Genomic DNA, 21,161 nt, shown 5'->3' on the forward strand with positions numbered 1-21,161 from the left:
TTGAGTTGTGCCATGCATATTTCTTCATCCAATTAACCATTTAGGAACGCAGTTTTCACATCCATTTGATGTATCTCAAGGTCATGCAATGCGGCAATGGCGATGAGAACTCGACTGGAAGTCATCCTAGTCACTGGTGAATAGGTATCAAAGAATTCCAGGGCTTATTTTTGGTTGAAGCCTTTAGCCACCAACCGGGCCGTATATTTTTCTATAGATCCATCAGCCTTGTATTTCCGTTTTAGGATCCACTTGCATCCTAAAGGTTTTGTTCATGGTGGAAGATCCACCAATTCTCATGTATGTATTTACATGATGTGGTCTATTTCTCTATTAATAGCTTCTTTCCACAATGGAGCCTCAAGACTCGATAATTCTTTCATTATTGTTCGAGGTTCATTTTCTAACACATAAGTCAGAAAATTAGGACCAAAATTGAAACGACCCTAACTAATTCTTATAATTAATGATTAAATAAAATATGGGTTTTCAAAAAAAAATTTAAATTTTCGGCATGACCTAACTATTTTGATTAAAACCCGTCTGTCTCAGACAGCAAAAAAAAAACACAACCAACAACACTGATAAATAATATAGACCGAGAAAAGAACGGGAACCTAAGAAAATGATTCGACATTTCAAACGTCCAAAATATTCCACAATTACTGATTACATGGCAGCAGTCCATTCTTCAAGTCATTACTTTACATTTAATCGAACAACAAAATAAAAGACTTTAAAGTATTAAAATAAACTTTTGCGGAAGACTGGCATGGTCATAGGGATGTGTCGTGCCCGCATCACAGTCCACACCATAGTCTTGCCCCTCGATCTCAATTAAATACTCCTCACCTGAAAACAATGAGTGTAGTGAGTCTAAAAGACTCAGCAAGAATATGGGGGGGATAACGAGTACTACATAAATACAAGCACAGACAGATTAAAAATATCTTGTAGTAAAATAATTTGTGCCCTTAACTTAAACAATTGATTTCTAAAAGAATGAAGTGAACATGAATGGAACATATGCATGGCTAAGTCGAGCATGAGCAATGTATCTGAATAAACTGTACTGAAACATGGATATAAATGATTTGAACTTAGATCCTTGAATTGTGACTCTGTGGTTTTTGATCATGATCATGGCTGAAGTGCACTATGCCGCAAGGAAGTCAGGATATTTCCCAACTCGTCTTGCCCTGTGGGTGGTAAGGGAAGCCAAGATTCCTCTCAACTCGTCCAAACTCATAAATTTGGTAAGGGAAGCTAAGACTTCTCTTAACTCGTCCAAACACATGAATATTTTGGTAAGAGAAGATAAGACGTCTCTTAACTCGTCCAAACACGTGATAAATGTAGTCACGATCATCTCACTTCGTTCGTAAAATGCTTTCTTTCATTCTTGAATATGGGAATTAGCATGCATATGTAAATATGACGTACATATAAACATTAATCGATAATCATGCAAATTACTCACACACTGATGACCGGGATGGTGATTTAGGAGACAAACCAAAGGATGGGAAACTAAACCATAATTTAGCGCTTAAGACAATTCGAGTGGTTCGCCCATAAAATTTGTAACTTGCTCGATTCTTATTCAAAAAAGATTCCGCTTGAAACCACGACTCCATAACACTCAGAACTAAGTAGGAAAATCATCCTTGGAGTTTATTCCTAAGCAATCATTTTATAAAAATTTGATTTCCTGGCAGCAAGCTTAAAAGCCTAGAATTCTGCACCTTTACATTAAAAAATCTAGAACTCGACCAAGACTTAACCGAATTGATTCCCGCTTGAACCTACATAATCTCGACATCTAAGACAAGTTACAGACCCAAGCCTATAAAAAATTCAACTTTTAACCCTTCCTTAGTTATACTTTTCCAGACAGCCCAAACATCACCTAAAATTCTGCTCATGTCCTAGTTTTATATTCAATCAAAACTTTAGCTACTTGACTCCCACCTCCCAAGCCAATAATCTAGGACCATGACCAATGCATTAGACTCACTCACGCCATTAAACCAACCCCTCAAACCTACCTAAACTCAGCTCGAAGGCATCCCTTACACACAACCAAAACCGAGCCCACCATCCTCAAATTCAAAATGCCTCGACTCCAATCCACAAACTAATTCCAAGCCATCCTAAGCACTACCATTTGACTACATTTCACCCATGGTAGATCCTAAATTCACCATCCAATCAACACAATACACCACCTGTTGGGAATCAATCCGAAATTTGGTATTCGAGAATTCACCAAGCAAACGAACACACAAGAACAACAACACAATCCCAGAACAGATAAAACCAATGCACATAGATCAAACTCACACACTCACGCGAAAGCAATAAATAACACAAGTATTTACGTGGTTCGGCAAAGATTTGCCTACGTCCACGGGAGAGCAATACACACACTTTTATTAATCACCAACAGAAACAACCAAGCTCAAGAACAGAGCTTATTACAGAGATGGACTCAGACAAACTATCAAGATAGATACAGACACAATTCAAGCTTAAAGCCTTGAATCTACCCATCACAATCTACGCTTAGTTTTCTCCTCCGAAATCTCTCCTTCTTCTCTCACAATATATTCTGAAGAATTTTGATTTTCTGTTATTCTCGTTGCGACCATCTTCCATCTGCTTATATAGAGAATTACACCGAATTTCATCTTGGGCTTTAGGTCAACAGTAACTTATGACCCAATTATAAAGTCAACATGGTCCAGCCCGATAAACCTTCATTCATCAGTCTGATCTGCCCTCGTATTTCAATCTGCATCGATCTTCCTACAAGCGTATAGCTTTCTCGGACACTTCATCTGACTTCTTAACCAAGTCACAATACCCGAGCAATCTATCTGCATGAACTCATCCGAAGACTCATCTGACCATCATTTCGGTCTGATCCCAGTATTTGATCTGGCCATGAACTCATCTGATCACCGAGCTCATCTGATCTGTACTATTCGATCCGATCTCTTCTCTATACCCATTCAATCTGATAGAAGCATACTTCAACAATCTCCACCTTTATTCTTTCAGGTTGAATGCTGCTCTCCATCCTAGCCGCCTTGGCTAATTTCCAATCACCGCATTAACTAAGTCCAAACATTTCTTGAACTTAGCATACGGCAGTGACTTAGTCATAGCATCTGCAGGATTTTCTTCTGATGCTATTTTCACAAGGACCACATCTCCTTTTTCAATTACATCTCTCACGAAATGCATCTTCACATCTATGTGTTTCGATCGTTCATGATAGACTTGGTGTTTCGTCAAGTGTATTGCACTTTGGTTGTCACAGTGTACTACAACTTGATCTTGTTTTACACCCAACTCCGCTATCATCCCTTTTAACCACAACCCTTCCTTTATGGCCTCAGTAACAGCTATGAATTCTGCCTCAGTGGTAGAAAGAGCAACCACTGACTGTAAATTTGACTTTCAGGTGATCGCTATGCCATAAAAGGTGAACACATAACCAGTCAACAACTTTCTCGTGTCTAAGTTCCCAGCAAAATCTGAATCCACATATCAAACTACCGGATCAATCCCATCTTGCTATTTTTCAAACTTCAACCCCAACCCAGTTGTGTTTATGAGATATCGGAGAATCCACTTAAGAGCTTCCCAATGATATGTTCCCGGATTAGCCATAAATCTCGACACAACACTGATTGCGTATGCCAGATCAGGCCTACTGCACACCATTCCATATATGAGACTCCCCACTCCACTAGCATATGGAATACCAGCCATCTTCATCTTGTCTTCCTCACATTCAGGTGGCTGATTCGCAGATAGCTTAAAATGTTGTCCCAGAGGGGTCAAGATAGATTTTGCTTGATTCATGTTATACCTCAGAACAACCTTCTTCAAGTAGTTCTTCTGACTCAGATGAATCTCCTGTCTTTTCCTGTTTCTCACTATATCCATGCCCAGAATTCTCTTCGCTTCACCAAGATCTTTCATCTCAAACTCTGTGTTGAGCTGTTGTTTCAAGAATGATATCTCTGTCCTACTTTTACTTGCAATAAATATATCATCAACGTAAATCAGTAGGTACAAGATAACCTGTCTTTCATCCTTCTTCAGATAGACACATCTGTTATATTGGCTTCTCACAAAACCAATATCAATCATGAACTCATCAAAACTCTTGTTCCACTGCCTCCGACTCTGCTTCAGCCCATACAATGATTTTCTCAATAAACAGACCTTGTTCTGGGTTTTCTGATGTATGAAGCCCTTTGGTTGTTCCATATAAATGATTTCTTCCAGGTCACCGTGTAGAAACGCAGTTTTCACATCCATCTGCTCAAGCTCCAAGTTGAGCTGGTTCACCAATGCTAACATAATCCGGATGGAACAATGTTTGACCACTGGAGAATAGACCTCATTAAAATCTATCCCTTCTACTTGACCAAAACCCTTTGCAACCAATCTTGCTTTATACTTGATCTGATCTGTACCAGGATTTCCTTCCTTCTGTTTATAGATCCACTTGCATCCCAATGTCTTCTGATGCTTCGGTCTGTCTACTAACGTCTAGGTTTGATTCTTCTCAAGTGAATTCATCTCTTCATTCATAGCTTCAATCCACTTGTTTTTCTGTTTACTCGCCATAGCTTCATCATAAGTATTTGGCTCTGAATACTCCACCTCCTCAGCTACTGTAAGTGCATACCAAGCCAGATCAGCTTCACCAAACCTCTTAGGAGCTCTGATCTCCCTTCTGGTTCTGTCCCTTGCAAGATTGTAAGTGCTCAAATCCACTGTTTGATCTCTTGCTGTCACATTCTCATCTTGCATCTCTTCTGACCCTTCATCTGGCACAGAAGACTCCACCTCAATCGGTAGTTTATCACTGATCTGACTGTCCTTTCCATCTGTATTTATTTTATATCCCAGTTTGGATTCATCAAACTTCACATCCCTGGTGTTGAAGCACTTTGGACCTCTTGACTCCAAGTTCCAAACTTTATAACCCTTCACACCATCCGGATACCCAATGAATATACATCTGACTGCCCTTGCTTCCAACTTGTCCTGTTTTAGATGAGCATATGCAAGACATCCGAATACCCTCAAGTTTGAGTAGTCTGCAGATGTTCCACTCCACTTCTCCATTGGTGTCTTGAAACCAATCACACTGGATGGACACCTATTGACCAAATAGCACGCAATAGATAATGCTTCTCCCCAGAAGGACTTAGGAAGAGAAGCATTGATCAACATACATCTGACCCTTTCCAAAAGAGTTCTGTTCATTCTCTCTGCCAGACCATTTTGCTGTGGCGTTCCTTCCACTGTTTTGTGTCTAGTAATGTCTTTCTCCTTACATAGCTTGACAAACTTATCTGATAAGTATTCCAGCCCATTATCTGTTCTCAGGTGTTTAACTCTTCGATCACTCTTGTTCTCAACCGCCAGCAGCCATTCTCTAAACTTGTCATATGCTTCATCCTTAGTCTTTAAGATGAATATCCATACTCTCCTTGAGTAATCATCTATCAAAGACATGAAGTATCTACCTCCACCATGAGTTTCTGTCCGAGAAGGACCCCATAGATCTGAATGAATGTAGGCCAATGGTTGCTCAATTGTGTGACTTCCTTGACCAAATGATACTCTTTTTGATTTCCCAAGAGCACAACTATCACACAGCTCAAGTGATTCGATCTTATCTCCACCTAACAGACCCTGTTTAGACAGCTCATGTAATCCCTTCTCACTTACATGTTCAAGCCTCAGATGCCATAGCTTGGTTCTGTCTTGCTGTTCCTGAATACTTGATGTACTTCCAATAATCGTTTCACCTTGTAGTACATACAGGAGGTTCCTCTTGACAGCCTTCATCACAATCAGAGATCCTTTAGACACTGAGATAGTGCCTGCTCCTGATTTGAATGAATATCCCTGAGCATCAAGTGTTCCCAATGATATCAATTTTCTCTTCAACTCGGGCACATATCTCACTTGGTGAGTACTCTGTCAATCCCATCATGCATCCTTATTCTGATATTTTCAGAGCCCTTTATTCTGCATGATTGATTATTCCCCAACAGCACCATGCCCTGATCTGATTCCTCCAATTTTTCAAACCAAGATCTTATAGGACACATGTGAAAGGAGCATCCTGAATCCAGTATCCACTCGTGGTTCTGATCACCTTTAGAAACCACCAATACTTTTGCTGAGTCATATCCATCTGTAGCTACGGCCAGAGTACCATCATCCTTGGGTTTTTCATGTTGCTTCCCTTTCCTTTCCGGACAATATCTTTGCAGATGTCCAACCTTCTGACAAGCATAGCACTTAATATTACCCAAATTTCTATTCTGGTATCTTCCTTGACTCTTCGATCTAGACTTTGACCTGTATTTCCCACTGGATGTCCTCTTATCACTTCTGCCCCTCGCCGTAAGACCTTCTCCATGTGATTCAGTGTTTGTGTTCGATTTTCTCTGAAGTTCCTTGGATTGAATAGCAGACATAACTTCTTCCAATGTTATCGTTTGTTCTCTTCCATATAGCAAAGCATCCCTGAAATTTTCATATGCTTTAGGAAGAACATTCAGAAGTATCAAAGCCCGATCTTCATCCTCAAGCTTTACTTCAATATTCTCCAAGTCATCCAATATCTTGGTGAATTCTTCGATCTGGTCTTCAAGGTTCTTCTCATCCTTAATCACAAAGGAATACAATCTCTGTTTCATGTACAGACGATTAGCCAGGGATTTTGTCATGTATAAATTTTCGAGTTTAAGCCACACCGCCGCTGCAGATTCTTATCTAGCCACCTCCCAAAGAGGTCTATCTCCCAGACAGAAAATAATTGCACTGTGTGCTTTCTCGAGCAATTCATCCTTGTTCTTTATCTCATCGGACATCTCCTCCTTCTTCTTAAGAGCTTCTACCAATCCTTGTTGTATCAGGATTGCACGCATCTTAATTCTCCAGAGCGAGAAATCGTTCTTGCCCGTAAACTTCTCAATATCAAACTTCATTGATCCCACCATCTTTGCTTAGTTTCCCAGAGACGGCGCCACTTGTTGGGAATCAATCCAAAATTTGGTATTCGAGAATTCACCAAGCAAACGAACACACAAGAACAACAACACAATCCCAGAACAGATAAAACCAACGCACACAGATCAAACTCACATACTCACGCGAAAGCAATAAACAACGCAAGTATTTACGTGGTTCGGCAAAGATTTGCCTACGTCCACGGGAGAGCAACACACACACTTTTATTAATCACCAACAGAAACAACCAAGCTCAAGAACAGAGCTTATTACAGAGATGGACTCAGACAAACTATCAAGCTAGATACAGACACAATTCAAGCTTAAAGCCTTGAATCTACCCATCACAATCTACGCTTAGTTTTCTCATCCGAAATCTCTCCTTCTTCTCTCACAATATATTCTGAAGAATTTTGATTTTCTGTTATTCTCGTTGCGGCCATCTTCCATCTGCTTATATAGAGAATTACACCGACTTTCATCTTGGGCTTTAGTTCAACAGTAACTTACGACCCAATTATAAAGTCAACATGGTCCAGCCCGATAAGCCTTCATTCATCAGTCTGATCTGCCCTCATATTTCGATCTGCATCGATCTGCCTGCAAGCGTATAGCTTTCTCGGACACTTCATCTGACTTCTTAACCAAGTCACAATACTCGAGCAATCTATCTGCATGAACTCATCCGAAGACTCATCTGACCATCACTTCGATCTGATCCCAGTATTTTATCTGCATGAACTCATGGATTAAAATATGGAATGATATCTCCATTGGTATGAAGCCTTTTGGGTGGGTTCCCAAAAACAAAACCATGAGGGTTCATACCCAAAGTGGACAATATCATACCATTGTGGAGATATCCGGATTCCATTGACCTAACAAATGGCGTCTTCTGTGGGAAACGAGTCATGGTCTGATAAAAAACAAATGTTGGGTGGAATCCTCGGAAACTCATGGAGAAGAAGTTTGAGACCCCGATTAAAGATCCGTGAAAAAGCTCTCGAGGGACGCTCCCGGAAATTCATGTAAGGCGTGTGCTGCAACGCATTGAAGGTGAGTAGGCTCGATTAGAGGGACGGATTGAGGGGAGGCCTGGTGAAACTTCGTTTGAGGGGAGGATTGTTAAGAATAGTCAACCAAAGTCCCACATTGGAAGATTATTAGGAATGGTCAACAAAAGGCCCACATTGGATGACCAAAAAAAATCCCACATTGGAAGTTTAAGTAAAAATATCATGGATTAAAATATGGAATGATATCTCCATTGGTATGAGGCCTTTTGAGTGGGTTCCCAAAAACAAAACCATGAGGGTTTATACCCAAAGTGGACAATATCATACCATTGTGGAGATATCCGGATTCCATTGACCTAACACCACCAATATCCGAACCATGCCATGAAGGAAAAAAATCTGGAATTATAATCAAACACATGCTAAGGAAAAATCTGGAAAGTGTTCGAACCAACAAGCTATGAAAACTATGAAATTTCAACCACACAAGCCAAGGAAATAATCTGAAATTTTCAAACAAGCAAGCTAAGGAAAAGATTACTTTAATTCGAACACGACAAGCTAAGAAACTAATCTGAAATTTTCGAACAAGCAAGGCATGGAAATAATCTGAAATTTGAACACCACAAGGCATGGAAATATTCTGAAATTTTGAACAAAGCCACGTACATAAATCTGGAAAGTTTCGAGCTCAAGGCGTGAAGGAGAAACTGGAAAAAGAAAAAAAAACGCTCGAACCATACTATGAAAACTTCTGGACATTCGAACTCATGCTTATGGACAACAACCAATCAAATGCAAATCATAAATCCATAAATCATAGTAGCGAACCGAGCAAGTAAAATGCAAGAATTTTCTGAAAAAAATCAAAGAGCGGGGCGGATGAACTTTCGAATAGGACAAAGAAACATGCTTATGAATTTTTGAATATAACAAGAAATGCAACACACAACATAATGAAATACTAGGTGAGAACAAGAAACCATAATCTTGCCTTAAACCGAGAAAAAACAAAAATGGGGAGAAGAGCTCGGTTGAGCTGTGAACGAGACCAAGGCGCTGGAAGTCAGCTCAAACAGCAGGCTCAGAGGAAGACTACGCCAAAAAGGTGGTGCTACTGCGACAGAAATCTAGGAATGGAGAGAAATGAGAGTGCCGATTGTTGTGAAATCTGGAGAAGAAAGGGAAGGATCGCATCGGCTATTGGGAAAACTTGGAGACGGGGAAAATGAGATGGGCCGTGTAAATAGGCAACGTGAAATACCTTAGGGCCGAGTTATCTCATATATTTAAGTGTGTAAGGAACATAATACATAAAAATATAATATCCAGTATTTTATATGGTGCGAGTAAAGTATTAGCCCCAATGTCCCGCAAATACTCAAGAAAAATCCAAGAATTAAACACTTTAAATATTTTGATGTCACGTCAACGAGTAAAATATTTAAATAACAAACAGAGCGATTAAAATAATTTTGAACAAAATACAAACATTTAAAAGAAATTTAAATAAATACACAAGCGAAAATAAAACCTTTAAAATGATTTGGACAATTAAAAAATATTTAAATAAATAATCTAGGCATTTAAAATAATTTTTAATAACTAACCGCTAAACTTAGGTTATTTAAAATAAATAAGTTGGACAATCAAAAATATTTAAACATATAAGCTAAACGGTTAAAATTGTTTAATAGAATAAACTAAACAATTAAAATCATTTTAGTATGCGAGCTTAAACCTTTAAAATATTAAAACAATTAAGTTGCACAATAAAAATCATTTGACAAATAAACTTAAACAATTAAAAACATTAATTAAATAGTTAGTACAATAAAATCATTGAATAAATAATAAAAATATTTTATTAGCACATAATTCAAATAAAGAATTTAAATCAATTAAACCTAAAAAATAATAATCCTAATATTTATTAAATTTAATGCATGCGATTTAGTAGATTAGATTTTAGGTGCTACAATTCCTTCCCCACTTAAATGGAATTTCGTCCTCGAAATTCAAGACTTACTAACTAGGTTCGAATACCTTAGACCAGATCAACACTAAATTTTCTAACTTTTCACCTACATGAGTTGGCCCAAATCAGCTTCCGTTGCGCACTCTGATGCTTACTAATATGTATATCATCAAGGATCTGACTAACTCTTATTGCAATATAAAATTTACAATTCTTACATCTTTCCATGTGGTCTTATCCTCAATGAAATTTTATCACTACTCAAATTTACTTTCGATCTAAATTTATCAACTTAAGAACGTCATCTCACCGCACTGATAAGTTCTACAACTTACAAATTCTTAGATCTTTATATTATTGCATAACCTACATTTTGCTAACCTAATATCCTACGTTGGGATTCCAACCAATAGAGCCCATGTAACCAATAAATAGTTTATGTCGACCTCGACCATAACTTAAAAATTTTCTAACAATGACGCTATGCTTAACGTCTATTTACCAATTAAACTTAACTCATATAATATACAACTCGAGCTCTTAAGAAATTCACAAGTCCTCAAATTAATTAGCGACTAAACTCTAAGTTCTTCTAAATAGGACAGCTAAGAAACTATACAATTTTACCTCGTTAGGCCTCAAGATATGATATGAATCTGGCCCATTTCTATAAATAAATCTAATCTAATCCTTGATAAGAAAATATACCCACAACATGTTGTTCAGTTTCAAGATATTATCCGATAACATATATAATCCAAATAGGTGACTAGATAGATCCCAAATATCCATTCACCAATTTATGCGTTCATCTCTATCGTCTTTGATTCTACCGCAAGTTCAAATCTTAATTAAAATTTCCCGATAAATTTATCCACCTCTTCTATCCCAGACGCAACGACAAAGAAATCCATAATTACACTTCAAGTCAAAATATACTACGAGTTATTCTCCGCTTATTGGATTAGATGGTCTCTAAGTACCAAACAATTCCTACATATTGCCTGAAAACATATCTCAAATCCCTAGTTCAACTTGACAGCAAGTCTGAAAAAAAAAATTCCAAAATTATTATATGTACAACCTGAATTCATATTTCAAGAACTTAGTATACAATTGGACACCTCGAGGAGTTTGTAACCTGATCGAAAAGGTTTTCTAATTGATCCTTCAGTACCTTAGTATTTTTCCCAATAAATAAATCTACAGCTTATCCAGAAAAAACTACCTGAATGTTCTATTCATCATTCTATTCCCATAGTTGGTGCATTAGTCCTACCGGTCGACAATCACAAAGTCTTAAATGCAAATGTAAAGTACTCAAAAGTATTCTAGAGACATCTCTATTTCCCTATCTCACGACTTACCAGTCATTCAGCTTACCGAAATTATCTGTTTACTCTTAACGATCCTATTAAAAATTGAAACAACTCATTCAACTAATTTACTACCTAGCAGTCTACTCGTTAGAGCCAGATATAATTGATAGTCGTCATTCCTCAGAACACAACGATAGCTTAGGATTTTATCTAGTACTAATACTAAATTCCAATAGTCTAAATACTTACTATGCGGTTACGATTCAATTCTCTATTCAAGAAATCGATATGACAATTGAGACTACAATCCATCCAAATTCTCATCGTGATGGATCATGAAAGGAAACAAACATAAACGTAACGCTTCTTAATAGGAAATGAAATGATGCAAGCATTACAAACAAACGAGCTGAAAATAAAAATCTAGGTAAGTGAAAACAACTCACTCCTAATTCAATTCTAGGGGTGAATGAATAATAATGGAGGCTCCATGAATAATGAATATGACCCAACAAGATACAAATCTCGTGATCATTCAACCATAGGTAATGAAATCATGTTCAAACAATCAAAACACAATTAAGAGAATCAGTGTGACTTCAGTCGAGAGCAGTCCACACAATTCAATAATCGGGGAAAACAACGGTCTCAAAATAAAATCAGATGTCAGCCACACAACATGAGTAGATTACCAAAAAGAAAAAGTGAATCTTACTCACATCAACATATGGCTCTAGAACCAAAGAAAATTCCAAGAAGTGCAAAACATAAACAAGATTTTATTAAGAAGTTTAACCGAGGTCAAAATAGCAGTATACAACATTGATTGATGTCATACGAATCCATAAATATACTAAGGATGTGCAAAGAGATTTCGGATATTCGAAAGTTATGTTGCAATGGATATGAGCACAAGAGAGGAAACATGAAATAATGATCAGGGTAATAGTTCATAAAATTGAAAGACTCATAGTAACCGACTCACTATTTTCCCAAAAGCATACTTGCCTGAATAAACAAAAAAAAACTCAAACTATCCATAATAATATAAAACCAAGTTTGTAACTCAAGTCTTCACACGAGTTCGATTCACTAACTTAACTGACAAACATACCTCTATAAATTTCTAAGCAAACTATTCACTTAGTTTTATCCGACTAAATTCCATCCATAAGAGAATAAATTACAACAAGGACAGATCAATTAATATCTCCTAATAGGCAAGTTTAATACTTTCCAGCAAACTCCTACAAACTCATCAAAATTACACCTAATAACTCAAACAACATCCGCGTACTGTCCAAAACTAGAAAGAATATTGATACACCAACTCTGTTTAACTTGGAACCACATGCTATAAAAATAAACAGTCAAATAGTACACTTTAAACTATAAAAGAAGTTTTTTTAAAAAACGAAAATAAACACTAAACTGCACACTTAAATAAATTAAACATCAAGTTTTGAAAATATTTTTAAAAAAATGTGACATCAAAACATTTAAAGTAATAAATCAATAACGACTACCATATAAAATTCATTAAAACTTACAGAGTTTGAGGCGAGATTTCTCGAGTTTCTTGCAACCGGCAGTAGGCACAACCCAAACCAGAACCATGCTCTGATACCAACTGAAATGGCCCTAACTACTTCTTATAATTAATGATTAAATAAAATACGGGTTTTCAAAAAAAAATTTAAATTTTGGGCATGACCTAACTGTTTTGATTAAAACCCGCCTGTCTCAGACAGCAAAATAAAAATACAACAAACAACACCGATAAATAATATAGACCGAGAAAAGAACGGGAACCTAAGAAAATGATTCGACATTTCAAACGTCCAAAATATTCCACAATTACTGATTACATGGCAGTAGTCCATTCTTCAAGTCATTACTTTACATTTAATCGAAAAACAAAATAAAAAACTTTAAAGTATTAAAATAAACTTTTGCAAAAGACTGGCATGGTCAGAGGGATGTGTCGTGCCCGCATCACAGTCCACTCGATAGTCTTGCCCCTCGATCTCAATGAAATACTCATCACTGAAAACAATGAGTGTAGTGAGTCTAAAAGACTCAGCAAGAATATTGGGGGGAGGGGGGGGGGGGAAACGAGTACTACATAAATACAAGCACAGACAGATTAAAAATATCTATTAGTAAAAAAATTTGTGCCCTTAACTTAAACAATTGATTTCTAAAAGAATGAAGTGAACATGAATGGAACATATGCATGGCTAAGTCGAGCATGAGCAATGTAACTGAATAAACTGTACTGAAACATGGATATAAATGATTTGAACTTAGATCCTTGAATTGTGACTCTGTGGTTTTCGATCATGATCATGGCTGCAGTGCACTATGCCGCAAGGAAGTCAGGATATTTCCCAACTCGTCTTGCCCTGTGGGTGGTAAGGGAAGCCAAGATTGCTCTCAACTCGTCCAAACCCATAAATTTGGTAAGGAAAGCTAAAACGTCTCTTAACTCGCCCAAACACATGAATATTTTGGTAAGGGAAGATAAGACGTCTCTTAACTCGTCGAAACACGTGATAAATGTAGTCACAATCATCTCACTTCGTTCGTAAAATGCTTTCTTTTATTCTTGAATATAGAACTTAGCATGCATATGTAAATATGACGTACATGTAAACATTAATCGATAATCATGCAAATGACTCACACATGGATGACCGGGATGGTAATTTAGGAGACAAACCAAAGGATGGGAAACTAAACCATAATTTAGCGCTTAAGACAATTCGAGCGGTTCGCCCGTAAAATTTGTAACTTGCTCGATTCTTATTCAAAAAGGATTCTGCTTCAAGTCACGACTCCATGACACTTAGAACTAAGTTAGAAAATCATCCTTGGAGTTTTATTCATAATCAATCATTTTAAAAAAATTTGATTTCCGGGCAGCAAGCTTAAAAGCCTAGAATTCTGCACCTTTACATTCAAAAATCTAGAACTCAACCAAGACTTAATCAAATTGATTCCCGCTTGAACCGACATAATCCTGACATCTAAGAAAAGTTCCAGACCTGAGCCCATAACAAAATTCTACTTTTAACCCTACCTTTGTTATACTTTTCCGGACAGCCCAAACATCACCTAAAATTCTGCTCATGTCCAAGTTTTATATTCAATCAAAACTTTAGCTACTTGACTCCCAACTCCCAAGCCAATAAGCTAGGACCATGACCAATGCATTAGACTCACTCACACCATTAAACCAACCCCTCAAACCTACCTAAACTCAACTCGAAGTCAGCCCTTACACACAACCAAAACCGAGCCCACCATCCTCAAATTCAAAATGCCTCAACTCCAATCTACAAACTAATTCCAAGCCATCCTAAGCACTACCATGTTACTACATTTCACCCATGATAGCTCCTAAATTCACCATCCAATCAACACAATACAACACCAATATTCGAACCATGCCATGAAGGAAAAAAATCTGGAATTATAATTGAACACATGCTAAGGAAAAATCTGGAAAGTGTTCGAACCAACAAGCTATAAAAACTCTGAAATTTTAACCACACAAGCCAAGGAAATAACCTGAAATTTTCGAACAATCAAGCTAAGGAAAAGATTACTGGAATTCGAACACCACAAGCTAAGAATCTAATCTGAAATTTTCGAACAAGCAAGGCATGGAAATAATCTGAAATTTGAACACCACAAGGCATGGAAATATTCTGATATTTTGAACAAATCCACGTACATAAATCTGGAAAGTTTCGAGCTCAAGGCATGAAGGAGAATCTGGAAAAAGAAAAAAAAAACTCTCGAACCATACTATGAAAACTTCTGGACATTCGAACTCATGCTTATGGACAACCACCAATCAAATGCAAATCATAAATCCATAAATAATAGCAGCGAACCGAGCCAAGTAAAATGCAAGAATTTTTTGAAAAAAAAAAATCAAAGAGCAGGGCGGATGAACTTTCGAACAGGGCAAAGAAACATGCTTATGAATTTTCGAATATAACAAGAAATGCAACACACAACATAATGAAATACTAGGTGAGAACAAGAAACCATAATCTTGCCTTAAACCGAGAAAAAAACAGAAATGGGGAGAAGAGCTCGGTTGAGCTGTGAACGAGACCAAAGGCGCCGGAAGTCAGCTCGAACAGCAGGCTCAGAGGAGGACTACGCCGAAAAGGTGGTGCTGCTGCGGCAGAAATCTGGGAATGGAGAGAAATGAGAGTGCCAATTGTTGTGAAATCTGGAGAAGAAAGGGAAAGATCGCATCGGCTATTGGGAAACCTTGGAGAAGGGAAAAATAAGATGGGCCGTGTAAATGGGCTGCGTGAAATACCTTAGGGCCGAGTTATCTCATATATTTAAGTGTGCAGGGAACATAATACATAAAAATATAATATCCAATATTTTATATGGTATGAGTAAAAGTATTAGCCCCAATTTCCCGCAAATACTCAAGTTGAAAAATCCAAGAATTAAACACATTAAATATTCTGATGTCATGTCAACGAGTAAAATATTTAAATAACAAACAGAGCAATTAAAATAATTTTGAACAAAATATAAACGTTTAAAAGAAATTTAAATAAATACACAAGCGAAAATAAAGCCTTTAAAATGATTTGAACAATTGAAAAGCATTCAAATAAATAATCTAAGCATTTAAAATAATTTAAAATAACTAACCGCTAAACTTAGGTTATTTAAAATAAATAATTTGGACACTCAAAAATATTTAAACAAATAAGCTAAACGGTTAAAATCGTTTAAAAGAATAAACTAAACAATTAAAATCATTTAATTATGCAAGTTGAAACCTTTAAAATATTAAAACAATTAAGTTGCACAATAAAAATTATTTGACAAATAAAATTAAATAATTAAAAACATTAATTAAATAGTTAGTACAATAAAATCATTGAATAAATAATAAAAATATTTTATTAGCACATAATTCAAATAAAGAATTTAAATTAATTAAACCTAAAAAATAATAATCCTAATATTTATTAAATTTAATGAATGTGATTTAGTAGATTAGATTTTAGGTGCTACAAAAAGTCTTTTCCTTTCCAGACCTTTTACTGCGTCTCAATTCGTTATCATTTTTATGATTTTTCGTAGTTTTATTTCCTCTTTTGTTGCTACGATTCTCTTAAGTAGAAGTTTATTTGTTATAATCAAGAAGATGTAGTCCAGTATCATCTCTTGGATAAGTTTCACTAACATTTTCGTCCACGTATTTGTCGTGATGATGTTCTGTCTCATTCTTGTCCTGATACATGTTGCGACATGCTTCAGGACATGATTTATTTTTCTCTTCTTTGTAAGGAAAGTGTTTCCTCAAAGAACACAACATTTCGTGATTCAATAGTAGTCCCTCTGTGAACATCAGGAATGTCTGACATGTACACCAAAATAAATATGCAGTACTGTTATTGGCATAACCAATAAAATGCAATCGATTGTCTTTGATACAATTTTCACTTGTTGCGGCTTAGGATTTTCCACCTTAGCCAAACACCCCCACATTTTTAGATATTTGTAGGTAGGCTTGTTGCCTTTCCACAATTCATAAGGGGTCTTATCATTTTTCTTGTGTAGTTTAAATTGAGAATACAATTTGTAAATTCAATCGCTTCCCCCACATATTTGGATAATCATAACTTTTAGAATTATAAGCGTTAAAACTTAAAAATCCAAACTCAAGATTTTATATCTTGTTAAATTTGGATTTAAGCATGATTGCGTAAAGAATTCAAAGATCATGCGTTGTCATCAAATTTGACAATATTGTATTCTCTAATTTATCACTTCACTTGTTATTGGATTGGTGTTCAAACTTCCAAGTTTTCCAAATTTAAGCGTTATAGCTTAGAACTCTAAATTCAAGATTTTATTTCTTGTAAATTTAGATTAAGCATGATGGGTTATCAAATTTGAACTTGAATTATCGAGTTTCATTCACAACTTGAATTTTAAGCGCAAATGGCTTATAAAACTTGATTCAAGATTTTATTTCTTGTAAATACAAGTTTTAAGCGTACAAAGCTTACAAAATTCATTTTGAATGAAACGACAAGTATCACAACAACTTGTCACAACAATAAAACATTATGTATATAGTTGACACATCATTCTACTTGGTTATCCAACAAGTTTTAATCAGAAATCATCAATAATGAAGTTTGTCTTACAGTCTGTCTCATGACCTGTTGCAACAGGATCTGCAACAGTCATGTTAACTTGGTTCCGTTTGTCTTTCTTTGGACGATAACACTCCCTGGCCACGTGATTTGGCTTATCACAATTACAACAGTCCTCTTAGAATCTTTTGACATCGCACTTACTAGGATACTAAATCCTTTTGCTAGAATTTGGTTCAACCAAATTAGCCCTTCCATATATATGGATAATTTCCCTTTTGGTTCAGATTACTTGCGTTGTCATATTCAATACGCAGTCAAACAATCAAACCTTTGAGACTCATTTCCTTTCGTTTATGCCTTGAATAATTTTTGAAATCCATTCATGAAGATGGAATTTCTCAATTATTGAAGCAATTTGAAATGGTTCACTTATTTGCATACCCTCGACATGCAAATTATCCCATAACACTTGCGTTTTCTGCACTTGGCTTATCACAAATTTTAAATCAACCAATTTGAAATTCAAAACTTACCAATTTCGGTTTCATACTTCATAAGCCATTATTTTTTCGTTGTCAATTTTCTTCTCGGATATTGTTGGAGCCCTCTCATGCAGAAACTTCACCAGATGCAATGTAGTATGATAGAACATCATATTTTTGAAGGTTGGGGCCTCCAAACTTCTCTGATTTCTCAACACGTGTCGCTGGAATGGGGCATGAACATGGGCGGTAGATGAGGATGACATTTCATAATGCACAGTATAATTCGTCTTAAGAGTTTTGGGTTTGGATCCTGTGCAAAACTGAAACTGTTCGTCTTATGTTTTGACAGATGTTGCAACACAACTCGGAACACGACACCAACAGAAGGTAGTCGAGGCTAGAGTTAGACTCTATGTCCTTAAGAAGAATTTGCCCCACACATGGTGCTTATGAAATATGACAATCGTCTCCCAAGATACAACGACTTTCGTTTTGTAATAGGAGCACTCCAAATTACAAAACCCGACGAACTTTGAAAATGCTTTTTGAACTTTCTGGGATGAAGAACAAAATATTGATGCAGCAAAATGATTGTGCACAAAATATATGTATTTTCCCGACTGTGTAGATCAAAAACTTTTTCCATTCAAACATATGTGATATATTTATAGAGATTGAAAGCCTTAAATAAAAAAATGTATCACTTCAAATGATACACATCTTTTACTAAAAGATATAACAAATAACTATCCTCACACAAAACCATTCGACTGAATTGGTTTTTCAATTTTCCAATTTTAATCACCAAACAATTTCAATTCGAATTCAAATTCAAATTAACAAACTAAATATATTTGTTTCAAGTGGTATCGGTGGCCTTTGCCACTTGTCTCATCCTTTTCACTTCTATATATATATATATATATATATATATATATATATATATATATATATATATAATATATATATATATATATATATATATTTATATATATATATATATAATCTTTTAATATTCAATCTTTTACTCGATAAAATTCGAACAATTATTTGTGAACACTTTATTAATTTTTCATTAATCCTAATTGGTAATCGAAAAATAATTTTATCACAAATATTTTATCGATTCTAAATGGGTACACAACCCAAATTTCCAACAGAATTTGGCAAGGTTCCTTAAGGAAGATCCTCCAAGAATTTCTGAAGACGAGGTAGATCCTCGTAGGAGAGTAGTGTTTGATGCATGGAACCAAAGCGACTTCCTTTGCAAAAACTACATACTCAATGGACTTGAAAATGTATTGTACAATGTGTATTGTCAAGTCAAAACAGCAAATTAAAGGAACTTTGGGAGATGCTTGAAAAGAATTACAAAGCGGAGGATGCTGGTCTTAAAAAGTTTATCGTAGGACGCTTTCTGAATTTCAAGATGATAAACTCCAAATTCATAGTGAGTCAAGTGCAGGAAATGCAAGTACTACTGCACGAAATTCATGCGGAGGGGATGAGTCTAAGTGAGTCCTTTCAAGTAGCTGCGTTAATTGAGAAACTCCCTCCGTTGTGGAAGGACTTCAAAAACTATCTGAAGCACAAGAGAAAGGAGATGGGGATGGAGGATCTAATAGTGAGATTAAGGATAGAAGAGGACAATCGAAACACCGAGAAAAACAACAAGTTAGCAGCAAAGGTGAATATCGTTGAGTCAAGTAACAATAGGGGAAAGAAGAGGAAGTTCATGGTTGTCAAGGAAAAATATCAATCAAACTCGAGCACAATTTTTTTTTTTAACGTTTTTAAGTCCATCTTCAACTTTTTTTTTCATTCAATATTTCCAACAATTTATTCTTTAACACGTATAAAACATTGAATGAATAATTAAATATTTATAGAAGCAATTTGTTAAAATCACTTTAATTCAAATATGTCGAATATCGGAGTTCGAAAAGATCATATGAACTGATGGTAATATTGAACAACTAAAAGATAAAAGACTCCTTTTTTTAAAAAAAATCCTTAATTAAAAAATACAAGTCACTGGAGATATTTGTTTTCACATTGTCCATATATTTTCCGAACGAGAATTTACAACTCAAATGCTCCAATTCCTTCATACATACGTTGATTGACTCGTATTAATAAGTATACAACAAAAACACACTAATCCTGCATGCAAATTTACAAACCAAGCAAGCCACTTTTGTACCTCAACAATACATGCACAGACATCAAGAGAGAGTCAAGTTCAAGAGTGGTTTTATAAATATATTGAGAATAATTAATTATTCGTTTATTGACAAATAACCAAGAGTGGAGTATAAAATTGTTCTCATTGAGTTCATTCATTCAAATAATCAAACCGAGTACCAAGGAAACCTCCTGACACTAACGGTCACAATGAATACAATAACAAATAACAATAGTTGGTACCAATTATAATTCATTAATTCTAATTATTTTAGGTTGCATTTCGATAGAAATTATTTAAGTAGATGTGATCATATCAAATCTTACATTTATTGTACGTTTCTATTTGGTTCAATATGATTCGAAGTTAGAATGAATACTTGAACTCGCTTCTATTTTTCAAACATACACATTTCTTATGTTTCAACGTCATTATTCATCACTCTCCAACCTAATCATTTGAAATCAAATTATATCAAAATTTCTCACAAATCAAAATCTTTTCATCCAAACACATACTCACATCCTAAAGTTATCTACATAGTAGTTTGTAAAATTAGTGATCTCTGGTTATTGATATGTGAGTTTAATCCGTAAGTGAGCTTGTTGTACAAAGTTTGTTCAGAACATTAACGTAATTTGTAGACCATTGTATTAATCTGATGGTTCAAGTAATGTATACTGAAAAATAGCGACAACAAATTCAATTGATTGAGAAAAAAAAAATCAAAATGTAAAGGTTTTTACCCTGTATCCACGTTAAAAACAAGAAAAAGATGTTTGGTTTCATTCTGTGTGGAAAATGGAGAGGATATAATAATCATAATTCATAATCCTAAAAACGTCTGGTGAGCAATTTTTTATATGTAGATAAAGCACAAACCACGTGGCTTCATATGATTGGATTTCAGGAAGTTTCATGTTCCATTCTTGCACCCACAGCACAAAATTTGATGATATACATCTCAAAA

General features: G+C 35.6%; 1 long non-coding RNA gene across 1 annotated transcript; it reads right to left on the reverse strand.

Annotated features, from left to right (window-relative positions):
* Positions 1 to 618: 618 nt before the first annotated feature.
* On the reverse strand, positions 619 to 15,676 carry LOC140885357 (uncharacterized). Its single transcript, XR_012150887.1, has 2 exons — positions 15,437 to 15,676; positions 619 to 852 (listed from the first exon to the last, which is right to left on the reverse strand). It is a non-coding gene; the product is annotated as an uncharacterized lncRNA (long non-coding RNA).
* Between the last annotated feature and the right edge of the window lie 5,485 nt (positions 15,677 to 21,161).

The sequence above is a fragment of the Henckelia pumila genome, chromosome 2 (genome assembly GCF_033568475.1).
Source record: "Henckelia pumila isolate YLH828 chromosome 2, ASM3356847v2, whole genome shotgun sequence".
NCBI classification, from domain to species: Eukaryota; Viridiplantae; Streptophyta; class Magnoliopsida; order Lamiales; family Gesneriaceae; genus Henckelia; species Henckelia pumila.